This window comes from Cheilinus undulatus, linkage group 11, assembly GCF_018320785.1.
Source record: "Cheilinus undulatus linkage group 11, ASM1832078v1, whole genome shotgun sequence".
NCBI lineage: Eukaryota > Metazoa > Chordata > Actinopteri > Labriformes > Labridae > Cheilinus > Cheilinus undulatus.
Window position 1 is genome coordinate 13,609,179 of NC_054875.1, and position 27,308 is coordinate 13,636,486.

At 40.7% G+C, this 27,308-nt stretch overlaps 1 protein-coding gene across 1 annotated transcript in view; it reads right to left on the reverse strand.

The window, feature by feature from the left end:
• Nucleotides 1-26,814, reverse strand: part of sema3b (sema domain, immunoglobulin domain (Ig), short basic domain, secreted, (semaphorin) 3B) — a 166,029-nt gene extending 139,215 nt beyond the window's left edge. Inside the window, exon 1 of the mRNA XM_041798958.1 lies at nucleotides 26,339-26,814. The gene's annotated coding sequence lies outside the window, so the exon portion shown is untranslated. The remainder of the gene's footprint in view (nucleotides 1-26,338) is intronic.
• Nucleotides 26,815-27,308: the final 494 nt, after the last annotated feature.

Below are 27,308 nucleotides of genomic sequence, written 5' to 3' on the forward strand. Positions count from 1 at the left end.
CTGGCTCATACTGAAAAGTTGAAAATAGCTTGTCAAGAAGAGCTAAAAGAGATCAAGCTGAGGATGGTTATTTATGAGGGGAGAATCCAGAGGAAAGAAGATGACAAACTAGAAAGGTTTGAACTGGACGTAAAGCATATACTATACAAATAGTGGATGTAGTTGTTGTTTTTTATTCCATTATAAAGCCCAGTGTTTGCCAGTGTTGTTGTTGCCATGTTGGTTTAAAGAGCCAAAAGGACCGTTGGGTTGGCAAACACCAAGTTATCAAAGCTCTACAGTACTCGCCCATGGCTAAATCATTAGCATGTGAATGAGCTGGTGAACCACAGTCAGTATGTTTACATGCTAGAGAAAGTCAATTTATTGTCTTAACACAAGCTCAGTGGTGTTTACATGTGTACTAAATAACCTGTTAAAGTCAGACTAAGTCAAATTTCTTAAGATTGTACATTCACAACTACTTTTAGTGTGGTTAATTTACTCTAACATGCAGACAGCTCAGTCAGCTGGCTTAAAGGAGATATCTCACTTTGCCTTTAACACAGTTCCATGTGATCTAAATAAAATGTTTCTGCTTTGGACAAAATGTCATATGGATCAATCACCAGAGTAGGGTTCTGGCCCTTTTTAAACCAGCTCTGATAAAGTGTTTGGTTTTTTGGGGTCTCCTAAAATGTTAACGAGGTCATTCTCACTCCATCTCCTTCTATCATGTTTTCACACAAGTAGCTCTATCTCCTTCAGTGGCTTTAGGACACCAGGCATTATTATAATGACTCACCGTTATGTCACAAGGGGCGCAGATCCTGAACAGTCCATAAGATTCCACCTTATGGCCTTTCACTGAATATTACAACATTTTAATTGTAACCTGTTTTCAGACAAAGGCAGACCTCAAACAAAGGACTGTGTTGGCTTATTTTGTATTTTATGGATTGATAGATACTCTGGATCCCCAAATATATGCACAGCAATATTAAAATGTGGGTTTTTGTGATATGTACACTCTAAACATTGACATACTTCACTGTTCTCCTGTTGGCCTTAACCTGGGACATGAACAGCATAAGGCAAAGGAATCAGCATGGAAAAGGCTTAAAGGTTGCATATTATGCAAAATATACTTTTCACTTTTAAGGCTTTTCTAGCTGAAACACATGTCCCTGTCTTGTCCACAATCCCCCCAAGAATCAGAGAAATCCAAGCTGTTCTCATATTTTCCCTTCATGATGTCATGTGGGGAGACAGCACCGCCCACAGGTTTAGTACGCCCTCCCCGCTTGGAAGAAAGTTCCACTCTCCTCTCCTGATCCTCCTCTCAGCTGCCACATCCATTAAGCCACGTCCATTTCCTGAAAGGGGCGGAGTCAGACAGCTCATAACCATTTAAAGCCACAGACACAGAAACAGCTCATTCTGAGCAGGGCTGAAACAGAAGGGTTTTTAGATGTGCAAAAATTCAATACTGGAGTGTTTTTTCAGCAACAAACTTTACAGGCATGTTTTGGGGACCTCTAGTTGTATCATAGCCCTTTTACAACACAGGCCATACCTACCCATTCACACCCATTCACTCCACATTCACACACTGATTGCAAAGGTTGCTAGAGAACAGACCATCAGTATTAGCTTATCCCAGCATCTTGCTCACAGACACATCGACATGTGACTGCAGGAGCTCAACTTTTAGCCGTACAACCTTCCTCTTGTGAGATAACAGACTTCTAAGCCACAGTTGCCCCTACTGAACCACAGTCGTCCCTAGCATGTACATTACATGGTGACTGCTAATAGTTCAGAATGTGATGTAAGGCTGGAGATACATGCATTCGCTGCTAATTAGCCATACATGGATGCATCATGGCTGCACACAGACAAACATGTCTGTCAAACTAGGTGGAAATAGATCATTCTGTTTTAGAAATCAATGTTCAGAATCTTGCAAAGTGATGATTTCAGCCAGGTGTCTCCATAGCTATTTATATTAGTTTAGCTTTTTATTAAATACATACCTGTTTAGGATATTGTGACATAATACCAAACCAGCTAAGTATTATTAACCTTGCTGACATCTTGCTGCTCCCATCTGTCAGTCATCTATCAGGCCCCTTTTTATGCATAACTATAAGACTTATGAATGCAAAATTCATCACTTATTTATTTGTAATAAAGAAAGAAATTCAATGGAAAACCTTATTTTTAAAGTTATTTTTGCACCTGGTTATAAAGTTTTACATAAAGTATTATGATCCTGCTGTAGAGTTTGACATTTTAGTAAGGAGTCTACTGGGGACTGACTAGCGTTGGAGACTGCCTCAAGTGGCCAATAAAAGAATTGCTTTGAAAATAAATAAAACCTTAAACTGACCTTTATCTCATTACATAATTAATGCACACATTAAGCAGCAGTTTGCTGTAAGAATTTAATCTGTAACCATCATGTAAATATAGTCCTAGTGATCTTAGTTTTTATTTCCGCAATCATGAATATTTCATTCTCCCTGTCTCTCATCCACCAACTCTGATCCTCCTTTCTCTTTCCTCGCATCTCCCTCTTTGACTGATTGCTCCTATGTCGACTGTGACTGCAGACACAAATGCATTGCCTCATAAATGGAATCAGTTTATACATGCACAATAAAACATATATATCTGCTGTGTGCAGGGACAGATTGTCCCTTCTTTAATCAATATGAGACTTCAGATTCTAGATGGTCATTAAAAACCACACACACACCAACATGCACACACAACCCCATGGCTAATGAGAGATGCTTTGAGCAGTATATAAGCATATGGGGTCTGGAGCATGAAAGACTTCTGTTTGAAGCCCCCTCACCCACACATGAGACAGCAGCCAATTCTCTACAGTTCATAATCAGTGGTCACATTAAAGACTGTCAGCTTATACGTAAGGCTGGATGCTAACTTTTTATTCTTGCCAGCAAAAACACATTTGATTTTCTGTCAGACTTCACTGTGTTCTGTTCAGTGCAGCTCATTTGAGCTATAACGGGATATCTGGCCATTAAACTAACATAAGGTCTGACAAAGTCATGTAACTATTGTCTTAGATGGGACTTCTTGAAGTCCACCTCGTATACATAGATCTTTGCTTTTCGATAATGATAAACCTCCGCACTGTGTTGTAAGCTAACTTCAACTCAGTCTACCTAATGCTGCATTAATGCAGTACATCACAAAGCAAAGTTGTCTGGACTCCCCATATGCTCTACTTTCAGTTCCTCCTGGAGTATCATGTGATGTTCTATTGTCAGATGGGATCTATTATTTTTTCAGTGTGCTCTGGATCTGCCCTGGGACCTCCTTTCATCTGATCATGTCCATCCACAGAGACAATCAGGAGCTATCCTGAACACACACTCAACCACATCAGTATGGAGAGACCGGACACACTAATACACTTTATGGCCTTAATTTAGATAATTTGATATGATGTCACATTAAAGAAATATGGGGTTTTATCTGTCTTTCTTTGTCTCAGTTTGTAGTGGTTGCTTACACTTAATCCTTGTAGCTGCTAATTCACCATCCATCCATCCAGCCACTATCTATACCGGGGTAGCAAGGGGCTGAAGCCATGCCAGCTGCCACTGGGCCAGGGGACTGGCCAGTCAATCATGGGGCTGACATTTAGACACAAATAAGGAGTTTAACTTACATCTAAAGGCAATTTAGCATGACCCATCAGCCTAACAAGCATGTCTTTGGACTATTGGGGGGGCATGCAAACTCCACACAGACCAGACACGCCCTGTTGGATCAGAACTGAAATCAGGCATTGTCATGAGGCAACAGCGCCTACCATCAAGCCACTGTGCAGCCCCTGCTAATGTAATAGTTATTATTAAAGTAGTCTCTGATACTGACCCATGTCTGTTGTAATAGCCATGCAAATTCTCAAATAAATGGAAGATTTCTATTTCTATTTGACAATATCCAATATAGCACCTATTTCAACCACAATATCCAATGCAAAAAACAGGCCTGCATTGTCTGTAAAAAAAAAAAGTCTGTAAAAAATGTCTCCTCTTCAACATCTGATACATTGTTTAAATTCTATTGTGAATAAAATATGGGTTTATGAGATTTTCAAGTCATTAAATTATGTTTTCATTTATATTTTACACAGTGCCCCAACTTTTTTGGAATTGGGGTTGTAGGCTGAGAATACATTTATCTAAATGTGAGAGCATTGAATGTAAATATCTCTGCATGCACACTCTGGTTTCTTGATTAGAAACTGTACCTTGTAGCTCAAGCTGAGCTGCTATTGATTTTCACTGATATCACATCCAAAACCCATACAGTGAACATTTAGTTGGATCAAAAGGTAAATGCATCTGGGGCCCATTATGGTTCTTCAGTGGTACATCTGTGAAAAATTTGGAGTGCAGCTCGTCCCCTCTGTACATCATTGTGAGCGTGGAAAAAGGCAGAAACCTGCGTATGAAGGGAAGGACTGTCAGTCCCACCAGCTCTGACTTGTTTTGAAAAAGAAGGATGCTTTGTCCCTCCTGCAATAAATATGAAAAACAGACCTGAAATCTTTCCACGTAGTGTACTGTAGGTAACAACTCTCGACGTGTCAAATGTCTTTTCCACAAGACTGGCCGACCCTGAGCCTCGAGCAGAAAGAGCTTATCTGTCCATCTGAAAATACCATTTTACTAATGGCCGCAGCTACTGCTACATACCAAACATGCTTTTTCCACTGAGCCTGTCAGTGTGCCTGACTTGTGCTGCTGCTGTGTTCCTCTGTGTTTACCTGGATTGAGTGGCTTGTTTTTAGTTATTGCTGCTGAATTGTGATATTTCTCCTTGGTTTAATGCATTTGATTTTGACTACACCTCTTTTTGGCAATTATATTAACAGGCATGTTAATGCTTTTCCTTATCACTTCAGCCTAATGGAGGCTCTAAACACACGGAGGCTCTACATGCTTCTGATTTAACACACAATAATGCAAGAATTCCAAACCTATTAAAGACCGTGAGAGGTCATTTTAACTGCTACAGTTTAAACTCTGTAATCTCTGATGGCAGACACCTGATACAACCAGAAAGACATTTAAAGTGCTTGGAAATCTTTGAAAAAAATAAAATAAAATTATCGCTCTAACTCAGGGGTGTCAAACTCAAGGCCTAGGGGCCAAATCCATCCCGTGGTACAGTTATAACTGGCCCACCAGATCATATCATATTTCTATTATAACTGGCCCACTGGTATGAGGTCTGCAGATTTCCTCCAGTATAACAATGCAAACTCAGCCTTGATGATTGAAAATATCCTTGCTAAGTCATAGGAATTGTAATGAGTTAAGACTTAAAATAATTTGACAAAAAGTCAGAAATGTGGGGAAAGAAATTTGTTTTTTCATTTTGTATTTTCTAATTTGTACTCACAATTATGACTTAAAGTTTGGTTTTGACTTTTTATGTCATATTTTGACCTTTTCAAACCTTAGTTTTGACTTTTATCTCATATTCTGCCAATTTAGATTCCCCATTTGAATTTTCAAGTCAATTTTGACATTTTAAATGGATTAATATGAATTGTATCTTACGTTTTGACACTTTCAACTCCTAACTTTGAATTTTAATCCAAAATATTAACCATTTTGATTTTAAATCTTACATTTCTATTGCATCTTTGGGCCTGTATTACTCAGTATTTTAAATTTGTCTCATATTTTGACATTAAAAACTCTTTATTTTGAATTTTGTCTCATATTTTCACATTTTTAAACTCAAGACTTTGAATTTGATCTAATGTTTTCACCTTCTAAACTCTTGATTTAGAATCTCTTTTCTCATATCTTGACCGTTTAAATTCTTTCCAAATATTTACCTTTTTGATTTGAGATTTATATTTTTATCTCATCTTTTGACCTTTTAAACTCCAGGTTTTTAATTTTATTTAGTATTTAAACTGTGAAAAATCATGATTTTAACTTTTGACATTTTTTTTATGTCAAAATAATTTATCATCAGTGTTGTGCTTTTCCCCTATGATTTGTTACCATAGAGCTTGTTACGTAGAGCTCCAAGCTGATATGATTGGTCAGGCCTGAAAATGGACCTGGCCAATCAGCATCATTTAAAGGGAATGAGGCAGTAGCTGCCCGCGGGGTTTAGTCCTACTGAAAGCTGACAGCAATAGCTGTCACTGGTGTAGCATTTAGCTCAGATGCAGCTATAGTATAGCAGTGGTTTTATCAGAACTCGCCCATATTTCTTTATAAAATAAAGAGAAAAGGACAGAACTAAAAGCTTTTCATGACAGAAATGAGGTTCTCTCTCTTAACAACCTGCTCTGGCGTGAGTTTGTGATCGTTACAGGCGGGGTTAAGTTTCTACTGTAGGCCAGTATGAACAATGGCTGCTGCCAGTGTAGCAATTTGCTTGGAGGTAGCTATAGCAGTAGTTTATCAGAAGTAAGCCATACCAAAACCTTCTTGGCAGAGAAGATGTTTTTGTACTTTTCTAATCGCAACTATCACACGGCACTGTTAATAAACTAAGGAAGCAACTGTCAGTTGAGCTCAGGTTACTACACAAGGTGTGCATACCTGACAGCCTCATTTTGTCCTGGCCCGTAAATAATGTGACAGACAGAACATTTGTCCAATCACCTTATGAGAATTTTTTGAAAAGTCCTTCCCTTCCCAGACACTTTACATGGAAGGTTTCCCAGATGAATGTAAAAAATATTCTACACAGTGGATATAAGAAACAGCCTACCAGTCATGTCAGGTTATAAAATAATAGTTTAAATTCAAACAGACTTTGAAAAAGTCATAAACCAGCAGTATTGTAACTTTTAAATCAGCAAGGTTTTATTACAAATATGAAAACAGTCAAAGGACTGCCATGGTCTCTCTGGTGTTATGCATTGGATTTGTGATGCATGCACAGACTCAAGCACACACATCATAAACATGCTACCAATGCTTTCAAGTGTACAAAACAACATGACATAGGAAGCAGTGCAGTATAAAATCAATAACACCTTTAGAGGCCCATAAAAAGAATCATTTTGGTGCATGAAAGAGGAAAATCTCTAATTCCCAATCTGGGCATGTTGCAGACTTTTTTGATAATTTCCTCTGATTCTGAGGTGTGATACAATCGATAACAAAATGTCTTTGTTCCCCATCTGTCTGCTTGTTAGTGAGACGAGACATGAGACTCAGTTTATAGACACACATGTGTGCACATGCACAAAGACTCACACATTGAGACACACCCATCTGAGTCCCCAGGTGCAGTTTGCCGAGATGGAGGCTCTCTGAAGGTGAACCCCATGGAGCGCAAAGGGGAGATGCTGCGCTCTGTGAGGGTGTGTGTGTGTGCGTATCTGTCCTTTCATGTATTCACTTGTATCCTATGTCTGCATTTGGGACTGGCAGTCATTTTGACAGCCAGTTTAACAATGAACTTACATTTCTATTGTCTTTAAAATAGTTAAGATAGATGTTTAAAAAAAAAAAGGAACAAAAAAAGGTGATGGAGTGAGATTGAGAGGTTGGGGGGCGGGGGGGGGGTAGGATGGAGGGATGTAGCTTTTATCTAGAGGAGGGGGAGCCAAATTGGAAATGTGGCATGATCCCCCCCCTCCTGGGACTGAGTCAATTAGCCTGCCTGGAGGAGCTGCCAAGAGGCTGGGGCTGGGGGATGGTGTCGGTAAAGAGGGTGGTGGTGAAGCTGGGGGGTACTGGTGTATACAGAAGAGGCCAAGGGCGTAGGTTTTATGGAAGGGTGGGTGGATGAGGAGGGGAAGATGCTAATAGACAGGAACAGTATGTATGGCTGGCAGCCACTAAGAGAATATAAGGTAGCAGTTTATGGGGAGGGTTTGTGAATTTTAACATAAAGATACGGATAGAACCTAAACACCGCATGCATAGACATGGGCAGAGGACATGGGAACACTTTTTACCCTCTAGTCTTTGCTCTGTTCACCATGAGTTAGATGTTTTAAGGTTGTAAATGATATCAAAATTGGCTCCTCAAGACTCTTGTCTACCTTCTTCTGTCTACACTAAGCTAGAAACTAGGAGATCTGCAGGACTGAGTAATTTGTAATCCATCTTACAAAGATTCCAGATGAAATGTTTGCGCTTGGCTTAGAATAACTGAACTAACTTTCATTTTAGAAGAATGAGAGCACAGATTGCAACTACAGCATTATTTTTATAAGAACTGGACTACATTGTCATAAGAAAAGAAGAGCAAAAAAACTGCATTGAAAGTTTTTACTGGTGGAAAAGATACTGTTGCTTTTCCTCTAACTGGCTCCACTGATGGTTAACAATGATGATGCTGTGTCTCCCCAGGGCTGAGCATGTCTACTACATAATTTGTTTTGTAGTTCTGATTCGCCCGTAATTAATGACAGAGAGAAAGCTCATCCAATCATTCTCTGAGGATTTTTTTCAAATGAGTCTGCTCTTCCCAAACACAGTCTAGATGGATGCCCAGATGGATGTGGCATATATCAAATGTCATGTAAATGCGAAACAGTCTATCCGGCATGCCGGTTCAGTGGCTGCTTTTACTACACAATACATGGAGTACATTATCAATGGTGTCAGATTGCATGCAATGTATAACGGTGCATTGGCAGCTGCACTTGAGAGCTTTGTAAGCTGCCATCTTTGGCTCAGTTTACATTTCAGCTGACTGAAAATGATTTTAACCCTAAAGTTAATCCACCCATCCATCCACTGGCACCTGATCTGTTCAGGGTCATGGAGGGCTGAGGCCAATCCCAGCAGTCATCAGGCAAGAGGAGGTGTACAGCCCAGACTGGTCGCCAGTCAATAATATGAAGATATTCTGAGACAGACAACTATTTGCTATCAAACTAACAATTACAAGCAATTTATAAGACCATGTCATTGGACTGTGGGAGTGAACCAGGGTACACCAAGCACACCCAACAAAGAAAAATATGATAAACAATCCTATTAAAGAGGCTTTTTGTTAAGCCAACAGCAGCAGGACTGCAAAATTTAACAGGCATTGATGGTGAGAGGCTGAAAAAGCTGCAATATTGCTGTTTTAAAGCCAAGAATCTCCTCGATGGACCAGAGCCATCATTACAGCAAATCACTTTTGGCAATACAACTAGCCTCATAAATTGGCATCAAACTACGACTATAAACGATGAAAATAATTCAAAAGAAACATCAGTGATGACCTTTGCAATACACCCAGGGATTAAAAAACAACTCTTTCTGCTTTAATAATTCTTTTTCTTACAGCGATGGTGAGCAGCTGCAGAACAGCGGTAAGCAGGATTACAGGTGGTGAGAAGAGAAAGAGAGAGCAGGAGGGAGGAAAATAATGGGGGAAAAAAAGGGGGTACAATAAGGAGAGGGACTGGAAGGAGAAGGAAGAGGCTGAGGAGGGAAGAGGGAAAATGAAGAGAGTACTGAAGAGTTGGGGTCTGCAGGAAGGCAGGAGGAGGAGATGAATAAAATAAAAACAAGAGACGGAAAGAAGAGAGAAAAACAAGGAAAGTATCAAAGATTTCTGCCCTTTAACAGCCAGCGTCTTTTGGTAGACCATATTTTTGGAGCCGCGGTATCTCACTAAGAAACATGTTGACCCAAACCAAGCAGACTGGGTCCTCTCTTCCACTTGAATTTGATTTGTAAAATTCTTGCACCTATGTGCCTCTAGTGTTCCTCCATTCAGGAAATCAAATATGCAAATTAATTGTAAGGCACTGATGTAAGGCACAGATGTGGCAAAAAAGTGCCTGAGGGCACCATCAGGTGGGCAGGAGGACTAACACAATCCTCGCTATGCGCTGAATGTCCTTGTGTATTTCCAGGGAAATGCAAAAATAATGTGCTGAGGAAAAAGAAAAAAACAAAGTCTACACCTTAATGGCAGAGTAAGGGGTGGATGTGGCAAATAAGCATGGCCAAGGGTTTCCTTCAGGTGTGTAGAAGGGTTGCCACGAGCCCCTGCTTGTGCTGTAGCTGTCTGGGTATAATACTGGGTGTAAAAAGGCCTGGATGCTGTTGAACTTGACCTTTTTGACCTTTGCCAACCCCAGCCCTGGTTAGTGGCACATCAGGCCCCATCATGTATCCTTAACACCCAATATGCCTACAATTTACATACAATTGTATGTATTTTCACAGCTAAATCCAGGTGTTTAAGCCCTTAAAGATTTTATTTCATGCCACTATCTGCATCCGAGGCTGTGAAATGAAGATTTTAGTAAATGATGAAATGTTGTGCAGTTTTTAGGGAAAAAAAAGGCTGTTTTTATTTAATGTGCTGTGAAAATGGGTTAAAAAAGGTGAATCATTTTCCCTTTTCTTGTTCTGGTTAAAACAGCATATGCCACCTTGATTCTTCTCTCATTACAGAAATCTGCTCCGTGCCAAACTTCCTGCCAGACAAAAACGAGGTGAAGAGAAACCCATTTAAAACTACCTGTCAGTGTTTGTCCATGTTTAAGTGCAGTGTTCACAGTTTTACCAAATGAGATACCAGACAAGTCCCTGTGTGTTCAGCTTCATCATCAGTGGCAATCGAGAGTGACAGGAGACTTGAGTGATGGGTTAAAAACGGGAGAGGAGAGGATGTTGTTCTGCACGCGCTCAGTAGCGTGTCACCAGGCAGGCCTGCGTCTCCTCCTTATCTGACAGGCACACTGCAGAACAGCAAAATCCCCTGCATAAGCCCCTCCAGCGCTCCTCTGGGACAGCGAGTGTTTGTGTGTCTGAGCGTGTGCGGAGAAAGAGACAGTTTCTGAAACTAGAAGTGTTGTAGTGTGTAACGTTGTGCATATGTGTGGCAGGGACGGCCACAATCTCGTTATTTTCCTATCTCCCTTTGTAAAGCCTCCCAATTCCACCCTCACCTTCAATACTGCATGACCGCCCAAGGTGACAGGACAGCTCCAAGTCCAAACTCACACAGCCACACACAGGCTAAAAAAATCAAGAGAGCAATTACAGGTCAGCCCAGCAGAGGAGAGGCTGTTCTGCAACAGCGCAGGTCCGACCTGAGAACTGAGGGGGGAAAGAAGAAATTAGGAGAGACAGGAAAAGTGTGTGCATTTATGTATGAAGGGGAGTGGAGACTACAGAATCAAACAGTAAGAAGAGGAGGACATAGAGTGGATGGAGAGAGGAGGAAGGCATATCTTACAGTGTAGTGTTGTGTTTCAGTATACCAATACTAAATACTATTTTAGCTTGAACAGCACTGGAGGTAATTAGATTACATTCATCAGTAACACAGTAATGTAACCTACCACTGCTAACTTCAATGATTACATTACCAATGTTACACAAACAATTATTTTTCTACGTAGATAACTTTAAGTTAAGATATGAAGATAACATAGATTAATATATTTCCTGATGTGGGTGTTCATAGTAAAAGCACTCCATCAATCCATCCATTTTCTTCCGCTTATCCAGGGTTGGGTCAGGGTGGCAGCAGGCGAAGAAAGTCAACCCAGACATCTCTCTCCCCAGCTACATTTTCCAGCTCCTCCTGGGGGATTCTGAGGCATTCCCAGGCCAGGTAAGATATATAATCCCCCCAGCGAGTTCCCAGTCTACCCCAGGGTCTCCTTCCAGGTGAACGTGCCTGGAAAACCTCCACAGACAGACGATCAGGAGGCATTTAAATCAGATGTCCGAACCACCTAACCTTGCAAAGCAGATGGATACACCCATTTCCTTATTTTTCACTGGTGAATCCATCTTGCAAAGCTCCCATCTGAACCGTGTGGGCTCAGTTAGAAATTGACAGCACCAATCAGCGATGAGGGGCAGTACTCTACGGCGCGCAGGGTCGTGACGTATGCAAGCAGCAACAAGAGGCCGCTGCAATTATGGTGGAAAAGCTTAGCGTGGATGCTGCTGAAGTGCCAGTTTTATCAAAACTTGATATTTCTCCATTAAAAGAAGAACAAAGAACAGCAGTGAGTTGTTTTCTTTTCAAAAATGACAAAAGTCTTGTACTGACATATCTATCGTTGCCATGGTTCAAGTTATTCCTCAGTAGCTGTGCGTGCGCACCTCGATATCAGCAACATCATGTGTTTTGTTGCTCTGACTGGCCCGTAAAGATGTGACGGACAGAATGTTCATCCAATCACACTCCGAGTTTCTTTCAACTCCTCTTGCCTTTCCCAAACGCTTAGTATTGAAGGTTTTCCAGATGGATGTGTGAAACACATCCATCTGGCGTGTCAGGTTACAAACCACCTCAATTAGCTTCTTTCGACACAGAGGAGAAGCAGCTCTACTTTGAGAACCCTCCAGATGTCCGAGCTCATCGCCCTGTCTCTAAGGCTGAGCCTAGCCACCCTCCTGAGGAATCTCATTTCATTCACATAAACCTGCATTCTTATTCTTTTGGTCATTACCCAGAGTTCATGACCATCGGTGAGGGTTAGGATAAAAATTGACTGGTAAATTGTAAGTTTTGCCTTCTAGTGCAGCTCCCTCTTCACCGTGATACAACATCTACAATACCTCAGATGCTGCGCCAATCTGTCTGTCAATCTTGTGGTCTCTTCTACCCTCACTCGTGAACAAGACCCCAAGCTACTTGAACTTCTTCACTTGAAATGAAGACAATCTTCCCATCTGGAAGGAGGAAGCCACCATTTTCCAACAGACAACCATGGCTTCTGACTTGGGGCACTCAAATGTATTTAAAATACAGCATGTTTATCACTGATTTAATGTAGCTTTAGCAGTTGTGCTGGCAAGTTTATCCAGAGAGAGTTTACAGCTGATCCTCTGACCTCGTTTAATGTCACAGCCCACTTCTTCAACTAATCATAAACTAAAAAAAAGCAAGTCATCAGTGAACTTACACATAAACAGTGGTTTAAGCCATTATCAGATTGATTGCTGCAGCACTGGGCGTAGATCAAACCGAGTTGATCTGTTGCAGCTCAAAGCCTGTGTTAAAGCCCCACACAGGCTGACAGAGTTGCTCTACTAGGTTCTCAAATTATCTTCATCAGTTTAACAGGAGGACTGACAAACAGTTCCAATGTCCCATTTGATACATACTTTATCAACCCTCATCTGACATTCCTCCCATGACACTGGCTTGAGTCCATGAGAAAGGAAAACAAAAATGTCACAACAGTTCAAATCAGGACATCTTTGCAGCTTGGAGGTATGCAAACTGCTTCATATTTGTTGTACAGAAGAATGAGAATTGACAGTAAATTGTAAACCATCCAGGCCACAAACAGCTCTCTTCTCCTGTGAATTAGTTGGTTCCCAACTAAGAGTCTGGGACCCTGAAAGGGGGACGCAGAGGTCTGCTCTGAGAAAAAAAATAGACAAATAATAACTAAGTAATGCTAAAACCCTTATGTATAGTTTATACAAAGGTTATTTGTTAAGAACATGTGTAGGCCTATTCTTTTAGGATTCATTCAATGAAGACAATTAAAGCTGATGTTAGTTTCTCACAGCAGTGGTCCCAGTCATGTGCAAAAGTTTTAGGCATGTAGGGCGCTAAAAATTCATCACAGGCCCTGATGTGCCAAAACCCAGGGCTGGAGAGGGGGTTGGTGGCTAGGGTCAAGCTCTACACATGTTGACATGTGTGTCTTTTGACATGAGAAGTCAAATTTAATGGCATCTCTTTTGTCTGAGCCTTTTCACCCCTGGTAGTATGCCCAGAGACCACTGGTAGTTTTTGGAGACATCCACAGCACAAGCAGGGGTTTGTGGAAACCTTACTTCTAGCCCAAACAGTACCCTAGATCTTTCAAACTGGTCCCATCCACCCTTAAGGTGTGGACATTGTTTTTTTTTTTGCAACAGATTAATTTCCCATGCCCCTGGTAATGTGCAAGGACATCCAGAGCACTACCGGGCTTGTGCCAATCCTCCTCTCTGCCCAATGGGGCCCTCAGGCGGCTTGCTTGCTACATCAGCTTCAGTTTTAGGTCCAAATACGCCTCATAGTTCTGCACAGTACTGTAAGTAAATGGGTGCTTGGAGGGATAAGATTGGGAATGACTGAACTAACTCAGCTTGCTGCCTTTCCAAGCACCTGCAAAGGCAACATTAGCCCATAGCTCCACTTTAGTTGCCAGAGACTGCAGGATCCCAAGTGATGCTTAAGATAAGAGCATGATGTCGACACCAACCAAGTGGCTGAGGGTTTATTTCAGAACCAGGCATCAACAAAAGTAGAGACAGATCAGCTGAGTGTTGCCTTATTAGTATTCCAGATCACGAAAGAGAGATTTTTTCCTAATGTAGGCATGTGTGAAGTAAATACTAGTGTGTGGGACAGTGCATATCAGGCAATGTTATGGACTAATGCAAGAGTTATGTAATTAATTCTGAAGTGAGTAATTAAGTTATATAGTGCATTTTTTTTAGCAATACTGGGTAATGACTATGAATGACTTATGGTGAACATTTCTTGTGGCGATTAAATACACATACAGTGCCCATAAAAAGTGTTTTACCCTTGAATGTTGTTTTTTAAACTGATTTTTAAAAAAATCAATCATGAATAATATAATTTGGCTTTTTGGGGAAAAAAATCTCCAAATATCATCTTTAATGTAAAGGAGCAAACAGACTTCCAAAGTAATGACAATTAAACAGAAATATGTAATATAAAATGAGTGACTGCATAAATATTCACCCCCTTGACAGTAATTAAACTAATGCAGCCAATCAGTGCCAGAGACCTGAGTGTAGTGAATGCATCCCAAGTGGTTGTAATATAAAGACACCTGTGTCTGAAGAGTCTATTCACTGGTCAATCAGTATTCCTGGCTACCATTACACCATGAAGTCAAAAGAACACTCCAAGCGACTCAGAGAAATTGTTATTGAAAAGTAGCAGTTTAGTTAAATCCATCATCAAGAAATGGAAGGATTGTGACACATCAGCCTAGATCAGGCCATCCTCATGAACTGAGAAGCCATGCAACAAGAAGGCTAGTGAGAGAGGCCACCAAGACAACTATGACTACTCTGAAGTAGCTACAAGCTTCAGCAGCTGAGATTGGAGAGACTCTGCATACAACAACTGTTGCCCAGGTTCTTCACCAGTCAAAGCTTTGCGGGAGAGTGGCAAAGAGGAAGCTACTGTTAAAGAAAACTCAAATCAAATGTGGATTAGAGTTCGCCAAAAGACTCCATGGTCAAGTGGAGGAAAGTTCTTTGGTCTGACGAGACCAAAATGGTTCTTTTTGACACCAAGCACTGCACATCACCAGAAAAACACTATCCCCGTTGTGAAGCACTGTGGCGGCAGCATCATGCTGTGGGGATGCTTCTCAGCAGCTGTCCCTAGAAGACTTGTAAAGGTAGAGAGTAAAATGAATGTGGCAAAGTATAGGAAAATCCAGGAGGACATCCTTATTCAGTCTGCAAGAGATCTACAGCTTGGGAGGCAGAAATGGTTTAAAGACAAAAAGGTGAATGTTGTGGAGTGAAAGCCCAGACCTCAGTTAAATAGAGAACTTGTGGCTGGACTTGAAAAAGGTTGTTCATCCCCGATTCCCGAGCCTGACAGAGCTTGAGCTGTTTTGCAATGGAGTAAAAATGTAGTGTGCAGATGTGCAAGCCTGATTGAGACCTATCCAGGCAGACTCAGTGCTGTGATTGCAGCCAAAGGTGAATCTATTAAATAGTAAGTTGAAGGGGGTGGATATTTTTGCAGTCACTCATTTTACATTACATATTTTTGTTGAATTGTCATTACGTTGTTGAAATCTGTTTTCACTTTGACATTTTAGAGTTTTTATTCCTTCATTTACTTCTGGTACTTAAATTGATAACACATTGACTAAATCTAGTCAAAAAACTCATATTTGTCTCATTGCTTTAACACCTCAGCCCTATCAACAGTCAGATTATCCTCTATATCCCTGGAGTAGAAGGGTGTGTGTGATGATAGCAGTTGGTATAAACATTATAAATGAGGAGAAGCAGGAGTCTCTTCCAAATCAAGCAGGGAGTGTGGTTTGTCATGTGCCAAAGAAATCAGCACAAATCCCATCCACTACATTTTTTGTTCCTCTAATGAACGACCGATCCTGTTTCTAATAAAAAATGAAAGGAGAGGAGAAAAACATGTTTCTTCTTCTGCATGGATTTTGCAGATATTGTGATATGTTTTAATAACTCAGTACACTTTAATGTGAGGAATGTGTTGATTTAATAGCAGAATTAAAGAGTCTGCATGATTCATCAACTTCAATCGCTCATTCTTACGTCTTTCTTTTTCTGAAGGACACCAGAAAATTACCATCAGGAGTGGAAAACTTCTGTACAATAAGATAACTTGGCTTTATAAAAATTGGCCTCACTGCAGCATATGAACTGGAATTCATAGAGAACTAAAAAGGAAAGGCGTCACCTCCTTTGGAAAGACTTCACATGAGCAAAAGGTACAATCATCTGTTTCCAAATCACTTCAACCAAACAGCCAGTAAACACATCCATCCACTCACTCTGATGGAAAACTGAGATCAGACCAGTTTGTCCTCAGTGTTACCTTTGCTTCAGGCCATCAACATGTTAAAGTGATCAGCTTTATCTGATGACATGAAGCCATCACTACTCTGCATCTAATACCATTACAGTTACGTAACGCTAACCTCAGTGCTTCGTGTTGGGTCTCAGGTTTAATCTGATGACATCTCAGACTGATCCATCACAAGCTAAGTTCACTCTAGCTACACCATTTACCAACAAAGGAACAATCTATGGAAATGTTTTTTTTTCTTAGATATTACTATTTAAAAGCCACAAGCATTTGACAATGCACATCCAATTTTAAGAAGTTAAAAAATAAGAAACAAAGTTCCAAATGCTGATAGTGTAATAACTTGAAGTTGTTTCTACTGCACACTCAGTACTGTTGTAGGTCTTTCATAATTGTTAAGTTGCATTTTAGAGAAATGCCAGGGGTGTTAGATACCTTTTTCATTTGAAAGACATCGAACTTTTTATTTCTATTCCCATGACAGAAGAGAAACTCTTGAAGTCTAGTGTAGCAGGACCCTTTATCAGGACCAAAATGCAGGGTATCAAAATGAAATATAGCTAAGTGTTTATATTGGTCTGGTAGGCATCAGGTGTGTTGGTTCCAGTGCCATGTTGATACTGGAGGCTCATGTGGCTTAGTGGTTGAGTTGCTTGTCCCTCACCTAGAAGGTTCTGATTTTTAATTCCCCAGTTCATAAGCCCATAACACACCAGCACTGTCCAACACACATCCAAATGATCATCCCCATTATTTTCTATATATGCACCGTCACAATATGACAGCTGGTTTTGCATCTTGGCTGCCATATAGTAGCTCTGTTTGAGAGCACAAAATAAGAAATTTAGCGCCATCTTCCTTTCGAGGAGTAGAGTAAGTTAACCTGAGCAGGCTCGCTTCTGGTATAAAGCACCTGGCCCAGTAGTGGCTGGTGGGGAGTTTGACCAGTGATGTCCTGGTACAGGTGTACGGCACATCATGTGATGCAATGCAACACTGTGGCTCTGGTGTGTTTTGGGCATAACAGTCATATATTGAGGTGTCCTTTAGAGGGGATCTGTTAATACTGACGCACACTTACATAGCAGCTTCCACCATCATTGTGTGAATCTGGTGTTAATAGCGTCAAGAGTGCTTTAAGTAGTCAGAAGACTAGAAAGACACTACACCAACTCAAGTCCAACTATCAAATCTACCACTGGGCTTCAAAATGCATCCTCAGAAACAAATAGGTGACATCACTGAGGTCATGTCAATATATTATGTAGCCTACGACAGGGACATCTTTTATCTGAAAAATCAGAAAAAGTGTTGAAAAACTAAGACAGGCTTAGTCTTGAGTTCCCCTCTGGCCATCTAGGCATCTAACACGCCTTAAATATTCAACCTTAACACAGTTTTACCATCTTTTCTCTCTTGCACTTGCCTCATTCAGTGAAATTAGTTCCTTTGAGCCCTTGAATCATATTGGTTTCCTTGTACAGGAAGCCAGAGTTCCGTCTTCTACATTCTTGAACATGCCCCTACAACTGTCCAAGTCTAGCTTCAGCCATCCTGATTTATTTGTGCACCATCGTTTGAAGCCTCTTCTTCTTTAAAGGCTGAGCTTGACCATCAGTTAGAGTGTTATCTACACTATCAAAGCAACATCCATTATCTTCCTTTTTAACCAAGTGATCAATTAGAGAAGCGATCTTCACTGACCTCAGACTCAACTCTTTTGTTATGCATCCATCCATCCATTGATTCAGACACACATCCCTGGGTTTAGGCTATCTACACATATCAAATGTCACCCTAGAGATCTATTATCTCACATTGTGTCCCATATCTTTGACATTCTCAGAATTCTTGCAGATTTGTTATCAGACGTGCCCTTAAAACAGGGGTTAGAGTAAAGGTTTGTGTTTGATTATAACATTGGAGGGGACACAAAAATGACACACAGGCTTTTCTGTATTTACTTCTAATTAAAACTTTACATCTTCCTAATTTCATCAAAATATGTTAACTTTTTTTTGCTTTGGTCACACCTGTTAATTTATGAATTTAGGTGTTTTAATCAGACTTGTTGTCACAGGTGTATAAAATCACGCAGGGAAGAATTCAGGAACAACAGCAACGAAGCAGAAAACCATGTAAAATACCATGACAGGGTCAATGACTGCTAAGGCATGTGATGGGTAAAAATCGCCAATGCCCTGCTGATTCTATAGCTGAAGAGCTCTGAACTTCCACTGGCATGTATGTAAGCACAGAAACTGCATGGATGCTTCATGAGATGGGTTTCCAGCTGTATGCAGGCCTCACATCTCTAAGTCCAATGTCAAGCATTGGATAGAGTGGTGTAAAGCACTCCGACAGTGGATGTAAGGCAGTGGAAGCACAATCTGTGAAGTGACGAAGACAGATGAACAGAAGAACGTTACCCGCCTGACTGCATTGTGCCAACTGTGAAGTTTGGCAGAGAAGGGATAACGGTATGGGGCTGTTTTACAGGGGGTGGGCTGGGTCACTTATCTCCAGTGAAGGAGTGAAGGAGCATACCAAGAAATTTTGGACAAAGCTATGCTTCCAACTTTGCGGCAACAGTTTGGTGAAGGCCATTTTCTAGACCAACATGACTGTTCCCCAGTGCAAAGACTATTAAGACATGGTTTGATGAGTTCATCATGGAAGACCTTGACTAGACCACACAGAGCCTTGACTACAACCCCATCAAGCACCTTTGGGATGAAATGAAGCTAGACCTTCTTGTCCAACATCAGTGCCTGACCTCATAAATATTCTAAAGAATGAATGGGCTCAAATTTCTACAGAAACACTCACAAATTTTGTGGAAAGTCTTCCATGAAGAGTGGAGGCTGCTATAGCTGCAAAAGGGGGACCAACTCAATATGAAAGATTTTCAGGGATCCGAATACTTTCGTCATAGTGTATATAGCCGTTACTTTGCTTTCCCACAGTAGGATTCAGCACAGAATATCTCAGTTTGTTGTAATCCCCAAATAAAGTCTCTAAATGCATCAAAAAATGATCACTTTTAAAACAGCTTGTGTACAATTTCGCAACTTTGGAAAATTTGCAAAAAGCAAGTCAGCAATAACCTCTCTCCTTTACACTCGTAATGCGGACGTGAGAACAATCACATTTTGAGCAAATGAGACATACAAAGAGCTTCCAGTTTGATGGAGACAAAGGTTTTCTGTCTAATACAACTAAACCGCACACAAGCCACTGATGCACATGCACATGCACGTGCACATGCAGGCAAATACATTATCTCCTTTATTAGCCAGGACTTCCAAATGAAGGGCAAGCATGTTTCTTTTTTTTTTTTTAATCGAAGCATCGAAAAAAGGAAACAAAAATAAATAAATAAAAGAAACTGATGAAAGTTTGATGCTAACAGCCTTTTGCTTTTTATTTGAATGAGGGAACAACCTCCGCTCCCATCTGTCCCCCCTGGCTATATGGGAAAAAGTCAATATTTCAAGAGAGCGGAGAAACTCATTAAATATTTCAAACAAAGGAAAACTGACATCACTGCCCAGTCTCTCTTTCTACTCCTGATACCTATGGCCTCATCAGCTCTCTTGTGTTTATCTTTCTACTCGCGTCACTCCACACTTCTTTCAGACCCCTCACACCGAGCTAACACGACGCTCCAATAGAAGATATTCATCCTGTGGTCTGCAGACACCCGGGGTATTGTGTCATACTTCTCAAAGTCTTTGCCTTGCACATTTGTTACCTACTTTCTGCTGACCTGGTGCTTATTTCAGGGTTATGAAGAAGGTTAATGGGTTTTCCTGCCCAGGACGGGTTGAGATAAGGGTTAATGGGTTTTAAGGTGTGGCAGCGGATCAGTGTGTAGCCACCTTGGCTGTAAAGTTACCTCGGTGGTCGATTCATCATAAGGCAATCAGTGGACCCGCCTTGAACCCACAGGAGCTGTTAGGTTAAATAAATGTCCACTTTGCTGCTGTCTGATGTAAAATGATTGAGCACAATGCAACCTGTGACTACAGGGTGAAAGCCATTACATGTACGCTGTTTGCCACACTGTCTCAGTCTCTCCTGGGAAAACACTGGATGACACACAGGAAGTGGTGTGCTTTAAACTTGCAACAGCTGTGTCTTTGGGAAACACATGGAAAAAGCTTGGAATTTTACATGAGCAGTGATAGCCAGCATGGCTGAACATGCTGGACGCTTACTCAGTGACATCAAACATAAAATATACATATGACTTTATATTTCTCACAGTTAGCCCAGGATGAACCTCTTTGTTTAATATTAAAGCATAATGGCTTCCACCCTGAAAAAGAATGAAAAGATTTGGCATTGGGGTAATCTTAACCAATGATGATAGGAGTGTCTCAGGCACAGAGAGCTTTGCCCCATGGGAAATTTGAGACAAATCAATAACAGAGAAGCCTCAGGACACCTGCTTGGCCAAATTTGAAAGACTTTTCTACACTTGCATTTGTTTAAATGGATTTTTGCTGTTTGGAGGTGCAGCACCCCATCACCTGTTTTTATTTAAAAAATAAGCTATGATCAATCTTTTTCTCTAAAGCACCAAATCATGACCAATGAGGACAGAAATTACTCTTTGTTATATTATTTATATCAACCCCAAAATAATTCGCTATAATCTCAGTACTAAGCAACATTGGCAAAATAACATTTGCATGGAAAAACTCCAGTTTTAAAAGCAAAAACCTTGAGCAGAACCAGAACCATGTTGAACAGCCCTCTGCAACAGCTGTGCTGGGGTTGGAAAGGGAATGCATAAAGAGAGAGAGGGAACAAGAGAGAGGGAGATGCAGGAAGAAAGAAGAGGGCAATGTTGACATAGCAAAGGAGACAAAGAAAGCAAGAAAACAAGCTGATGAAAACAATAATTAAGATCAATTTATGGCTGCCCTGACAATAAATCCATCTAAATCTTCAAATAACTTAGCATCATAATGACCAGTTGCCTCTCAAAACTGCATACAACTGGATATAACCCAAAGTTATGTTGTGAACTTACACTGGACACAATGCTATCTTTGCCTGATGTAAATGCATAGACTGTAAATAAACATGGACATAGTCCTGGTGATGTCACCCATTAGTTTCTAAGGCAGACTTTTGAGGACCATAAGTGGAAGTCACCATAATGGCAATGCCATCTCAACACTGGTCAACCAAGTGGCAGATAGAGAGGTGGAGCCGAGGCCAAATGCCTCCTGGCAAACAGCTGCAATGATCCGACATATCAGTGGGATCAGCAAAGCCCCTAATTATTGATAACTCGCATGCCTGTTTCAGACTGGCAGCCTGTTTTGCTACATGCATTTGCTGTGCATATTCGCTCTGGAACACAATGCATGGCTGCCATACGGTGTGCATGAGCAGCATGCTGGCATAGGCGAACCAAGCAGGTGAAATTCAGAATAAAAGTTTTCTGAACAAACAAAGGGAGTTTCTCCAAGGAAATATTAAGCTGGGCTTTTACTCTGAAAAGCACAGAAATTGTAGTGTGTTTATCTTTCCTGTGACATATTCTACCATTGTGGAAACAGAAAGCTCCTCTAATAGTAGAAGTATAAATAACTTTATCAGACTGATGCATTTAAGCATGTGGCCTTTATCTATGCTACCTAGAAACACACAGGATATGTATTCTACAGATGTGAACATCTGCTAAAACAAGGTAAATGTAGCTATATTTATAATGCATCTATCCATTTTTGCCATGATCCTCATGCAGGTTGCAGAAAAAATTGGAGAGCCCTCTATTCTCTAGATTCTCCTTGCATGAGACGCAGTGCTTATGCAGGCAGTCTGACTTGTTAACATGAATACAAAATGAAAATCAAGCTATGTCATGGCCAAGATGTCTTCTCACTAAAAGAGGCTACCCAGCATTAAAGGTGCAGTGTGTAGAAGTTGGCTGCATTTCGCCGAACAGAAACGGTGTAAATTGGATATAATGTTTAGCTATATATTTATGTGAAGTATGTTAAAATAAGTGTACAATCATCCCCTTAAAACTTTTGTTTTCTTTTTACAAAATTAGAAAAAAGATTTTAAAATTTACATTACTGCGTGTTGCGCTCAGGGAGGCTGACATAACGAACCGCCATGTTGTCTACGGCAACGTTTCAGGGACAGAAAGTGCGAAACGTGATTTTTAAATACGAACCTGCCCGCCGGTCCTGAAATCTACCTGAAGGCACGCGGAGAAGAAGACTGACCTATAAGCTATAAAAATAATGGTTACAAAAATGAATGAATAAACCCTCACCTCGTCACTGCTGTAAATGATGTCCGGCTGATGATGTCATGATCCTTTTTGGTCTTCACTGGCTCTCGTCGCTTAGTGATGTGATGTTTTGGTAACAGATGGGCTCATTCTAAAATCTGAACACTAGATGTCGCTAAAATTCCAATTTCTACACAATACACCTTTAAGTCAAAACTGATGGCTGGTGTGTAGAAATCACCCCCTCAGGACAAGACTAATTTAATTTTCAGGTTAAAACATTTTTGATTTCTGCTGTTAAAAAAATGATATTTTTAGATTACATATGCCTTTATTGGATAGGACGGATGAAGTGAGACAGGAAATGTAGGAAGACAGAGTGGGGGAAAACTTACACCAAGCTTTGGAGTCAAGAGAGAGCACTGCTTCAAGGATTGTAGCCTCTATATATGGGTGTCTGGTCTACCTACTGAGCTAAACCAGCACCCAAAACTGTCTTCTACTGAATGAGTGTAATGCCACTGCTGAGTCTTTGCAGCCAGCTTTAAGAAGACACTTGAGAGACCGCAGTTCATTCTGCTAGCACTGGTGTCACTTTTCAGCAATGGAGGCTGTGTAATCCAAAGTGTGGATTGATTTTTTATTGAAATAAAATATTTAAATTGCAGAACTTCTTGAACAAATAGCTGTCACTTAACGATACAGGGCTGTCTAAATAGACTGTAAATGGACTTGAGCTTGTATAGCTCTTTTCTAGCTGTTTGACTCCTCACAGGGCTTTTAACACTGCAGGTCAAACCCACCTACTCACACCCATCCCCTCTACATTCACACACTGATGGTGAAGGCCCTTATGTAGATCAGTATTAACCAGTCCCATTCAAATGTATCCATAAACATTCACATGCCAACAACGCAGCAGGGGGGGCAAGTCTGGGGCTAAATATCTGGATTTGGGCAAATGATCTAATTGCATTTTTTTTTTCAACATTGCAATTGTGATTTAATATTCAGGTATTTTTTCAAGTCGCTCATCATATATGTTTTTCAGCAAACACAAGCAATAAATCATTCTATGTTATGATCAACACAATATTTGATGGCTTGAACTAGGGCTGAACGATTCAGAAAAAAATTAATTGCAATTATTTTGATTCATATCTCAAATTAGCTTTGAATTTTTCTCAAAGGGGATAATCATTTTCATGCCATTTTCAGTTCGATCAGGAAAAACATATAAAAAAGGAGGAATTTTTTTAAACTATTCTAAAAAAATGAAACTTGCATCTTTGCATGTGTGAAGCATAACATTTTTCCTGCAAAATGTGTATTTAAGGGTTGTTTTGACATGTTTTACTACCATTGCACCCTCTGGGATAGTAAAATTGCAGAAGGCCATATTGCATTTTAATCTAAATTTCAATGAATTGCCCAGTCCTACTGAGGAAACATTAACATGAACACGAGGAACCCACAACCTTCTAATTGTGAGTTGACTCACACTACCCACTGAGCCACAGTCTTTTGTGACCTCTTCAAAAGTACATGCACCATAATTTGGGAGTTATGTTGTATTTTAGAAATTGATCTTTGAGTCATACCTGTACTCTTTCAGTTTCAGCATGTTGGACTCCAAAAAGACATTTTTTGACAAAAAAAATCAAAATTACAGGATCAGGTTTATTCTGTGTATACAGGAGCAGGGATGCTCAGTGTGCTGTATTACCCACAATGCAACACTGCTGCTAAAGTTTGCATGCAGCCAATTTAGCTGGAGGCACTAACCACATGGGGAGATGAGGAGCAGTCTAAAGAGGTCAGTAGCACTGACCAGCATTTTTCAAAATGGTTAAACTTTTAGTCTTCAGCTCCAACTGCACTGACTCCAACAACACAACCCAAATAGATCTTCCTAGATTCACACGAGTCTTTTTTCTTTCCTCCACAAATTTTGTCTTTAATCTGCAAAGTTCTGACTTGGTGGCAAAATATAATGCTTAAAAATGTACTAATTTTTGAAGCATGGTTTCATTTCAAGCCCTAGACAGAAGATGAAAGACGTAACCTTCGGGTGAACTCGTCAGTCGAGACTGCCTGTGTCTTGAAGTTAAAATAAAAGAATTAGACGTCTATGCATGTCTTTCTATGTAAACAATAAAAGATATCCATCATGTCACACCATGTCTAACATTCTGCTGCACCCAGAAACCCCCTCACCACAAAGGTAAATAAAGGGTTAAAGCAGAGTTCAATGGTATGGTAATGGAGGGGTTATGGCGCAGGTTAAGGTGGGTTTTTGGGTGGAGGGGTTATAAAGACCACTGAGACCTGGGATTACAAGACTGAATAGTTGAGATGACAGACAGAATGCACACCTGCGAGACTGAAAACACATATGCACCCAGTCACAAAAACCACTGGGATGATAAGTGGGTATAAAAAAAAAGCAGATGCTACAAATAGTATGAAAGAGAGCAGATATTTAAAGCTTTAGACATATTGTCATAAAAAAGGACAGGGAGAGAGAATGAGAGCAAAGCGGAGTGGCATGGGATAAGCCTCTGTCATTAGTTGTGGGATTTAAGCAAAAACCTGCAGAAAAGGCAGAAGTAAATGAGATTAGAGAACAAAAGTGGCAGAGTGTGGCAGGATGGAGGGTGGAGGGAGGGGTGGAGGGATGAAGCACACAATAACTGCAGGTGTAAAGGAACCAAAGACTTCTAATCTTCTATATGTCCACTGCTTTCTTTGTACATCACTGAATGACACTCTTTAAAAATTCCTATAATGCCTTTTTGTAGTTGAAATCTGAGCGCCTTAGATGTGCATAAAAGCATTTAAAGCACAAAGTTGGCTCGTTTCAAAGCTCAAACATCCATGAAAGCTTTATCATGTCCTCAAACTGTAATCATTACTTCACTGGTATTTATCAGCGCCATCTGACAATGACAGATTCTCTGCACAAGCAGTAATGATTCCCTCCAAATCCCTCATTTCCACTGGTGTAACATCAGGAAATGAAACATCCAAGGCAGACACCCTTCCACACGCACCTAAACTATTTCTGCTTTCTTTATTTATGCAAAGATGAGTTGAAAGCAGATCCTCAAATCCAGAAAGTGTCATCACTTTCAAATTCTCCTGTTAAAAATGTCCAGCAGCCATGCTGTCTCTATATTAGCAGACATGAAAACACAATTTCAGCAGAGTTGGCACACATTTAGAGCTGCAGAAGTCCAACACAAACACCTACACAGGGTTTTCCCAGCTCTAGCATGACTTACAGTCATTCAATCTTACCACATTTAAGGGAAAAATTTAAAAGGACTCATTAAATTTATCATAAAAGTAAAAAAATGGCAAAACATTTCATCTTGTAGTCATACTTGTAAGCAAAACTACTTTCCACATGACTTTCTGAGACATTAAGACCTCCTATAGAGTATTTCTAGTATATGGTCATGCACAAGCCCTAAAAGACATAAATGTAAGAGTATAGGGGATTTAGTAATAATATCAAAATCTCACCTTCATCAGCAGCTTCTTTCCTCAGCCCCTCCTCACTCTTTCCCCTTGGCAGGTGCCATCATGGTCAGATAGTCCACAGGAAAGGGTTGGAAAGGGCTATTCTCTAATTTTCTCTCTCTCTCTCTTTCTTATACTCCCTCCCTGAGTCTTGTTCAGATTTGTATCACCATGAGAAAACCAGCATGTGTGCGTACGTGCGTGCGTGCGTGCGTGCGCACAACTCCAAAGGTCCCGGAATTCCTGAGTCCTGCGCTAAAGAGCGAGCGTGGTTCAGCTCCCTCTCTCCCCCTCTCTCTCTCCTCTGCTCTCCTTTTTCTTTTTTCCTCTCCGCTCCCGGCCGGGCAGAGAGGAGGGGAAGACAGTCAGGGGGGTGGGACGGTAGACAGAAGCTGCTTTCAGCAAACTCTTTCTCTATCTTTTCTCTCTCCTCCTTTTCTTTCTCTCTCCCCCCCTTTGTCTCTTTCTTTTTCGCCCTAACTTTTACGCTCTGTCTTCTGGCTTGTTCTCTGTGACAGATACTCTTTCAGTGCTCGGCAAGGCGTGAAAGCAAAGCTCTCCCTGTCACACTCACAGACGCACACGTGCACCCTCCTCTTTCTTTCAGTGCCACTCCCTCTGCCACACAGTCCAGAGGTAAAGTCACTCCCTCGCTGTGTCACCCTCGCTGCAGTGTCTTTCTCTGTTATGGTTCAACATGTTTTATCCCCAGACACTTAAAGCTGTGTGGATTTGTGTTTCTTAGTGTTTGTTATTGAGCCAGCAGATCTTTTGGCTGATCAGGCTGTGATAAGGATCAGGGATAAGAAACTGCACCTTGCATCTGGACTTGGTCTTTATTTAGTTTTAAGGTCTTTCCTGTAGCTCCAAAATGTTTTTACTCTCTTCTCTCTTTGTAAAAATGTATGATTTTATTTAAGTGGATCAAGTTCAGATTTCAGTGTGTGCTAATCTCGCCTAACATCCTTGACCT